Source organism: Morone saxatilis, unplaced genomic scaffold, assembly GCF_004916995.1.
Source record: "Morone saxatilis isolate NCDOM2014 unplaced genomic scaffold, NCSU_SB_2.0 Contig4, whole genome shotgun sequence".
NCBI lineage: Eukaryota > Metazoa > Chordata > Actinopteri > Moronidae > Morone > Morone saxatilis.
In genome coordinates, this window is record NW_023339984.1 from 12631429 (window position 1) to 12633411 (window position 1983).

Here is a 1983-nt window from a genome sequence, read left to right on the forward strand (position 1 = left end):
GTGTGTGTGTGTGTGGACACATATGAGGGAGGTGTTGCCAGGATTGAGATTTTCAGGATGACAGGCATGCGCTGTGTCCGAGCCAATGGTGGCGGAGAGATAGTGAAGGAGACGGAAGCTGAAGGGTCTTTTGCTTTTTTATTTTTTTATTTTTTACGGCCCCTCCGGAGCTGCAGCAGAGTTTGGGAGGGAAAGAGCTCGACTCTTAATGACTGTAAAGTCCAATTAAAGCTGAAAGGTGGAACAACACGTTTTTAACCTTTTAATTTGGTCTTGATTGTTGTTTCATGCTGTCATGTCTGTCTGTCACCATGGTGACGCCTCCCTTTTAATCTTAGTGGAACCTGCTTGATTAATTACAAATAAAAACAATAGTGATTTTATAATTTAATTATTAATAGCACGCACTGTAAGACTGTAACGCTTTTACTCTTCTGTTTGTTTTACTGTCCCTATTGTATATGTGTCTTTTTTATTGTGTTTCTTACATCTTAATGTCTGTTTATGTATTATGTTAATCACTTTTAATTGCCTTGCTGTTGAAATAAGTTAATAATCACATCTTTCATTATAAATATGTTACCAAATGTAAAAAAAAAGGAGTTAGTGTTGCTCCTAAATAGAGTCTGGAAGTATTCTGTGGAGGCATCTATTTAGGAAATTGAAAAATAACTTTAAAAATTGCTTTTTCTGTAGTAATTCTAAACATTTTTGTAGCTCTGCTGTGTGATATTTTAACACCCATCTCGGACTCCTTAACACTCACAATAATGCAGTATAAATATGTTCTCTTTAAAAATATTCAACCTCTTCCTGCTGCTGGTCAACTCATTAAAACCTCAAAGAATTTTACTTTAAATATCTCCAAAGACACCAAATATGTCGATATACATTATTAGAAGAATGCACATAAGATGTATTTGAACTATTTCATCTAATGGACAAATGCAGCCATAAAAAACTATTTCACTGACAATGAAATAAGCATAAAATGTGAACTTAACTTAGGTCACATTCAATTAAACTGTTAAAGGTGTTGCAGTTTAAAGAAAGGTTGTTTATCTTATTTTTCATGTTGTTAAATGATAAGTTTGAACTTTACCTTGAACCTGCAGGTCTTTATAGTGAGGAATGTGTACCATTATAAATATATATGTGAGAGCAGGTCTGTTTTTATCATCCATCCATCCTGACACTGGGAGAGAGGCGGGGTACACCCTAGTCAGTTCATCACAGGGTTAACACATAGAGACAACCATTCACACTCACATTCACACCCACCGCCTGTTTAGAGCCACCAGTTAACCTGCATGACTGTGGGAGGAAACACGGTGAGAAACCAGCAGTCACTCCCCGGCCACTAAAAGGTCCCAGACCGCCGGTGGGTTCGAACCCGCGACCTTGTTGCTGTGTGGTACATGTTGCATTAGTGGAACACTTTAATTAAAATGTGTATTATACACTATGAAGTAAACGTTTGTTAAATCACAGAAATATTCAAAACAGATCATGTGATCTTTACGTAAAGGCGCTGCGTGCGTTCAGGTCGCAGTCTCCCCTGGAGGTGTGAGTTCGAATCCCACTTGTGACAGATACATTTTTCGAGGCACTGTTTAAAATACGCATCCAAATGTACAGGGAATACCTCGTAATCCGCTACTCTCTTATTTTCATTTTTATTTTTCTGGATAATCCACAAAAAAAAAAAAAGTTTTTTATTAACAACAGGATAGTTGTTAAGTAAAGAATAGCAGCACATACAGAATGAAGTACAGAAAAAACATGATCATAAAATTAAAGGAAAAGATGGAGTACACGAATGCATAAATAAAAACATGCTGTTGACATGTGGCTCTGCAGTAATCAGTTTCTTCCTGCTCACAACTTCCGCACTTTATTTTCAAAACAGATCATGTGATCTATACGTAAATCACGTCAGGATGGCCGAGCGGTCTAAGGCGCTGCGTTCAGGTCGCAGTCTCC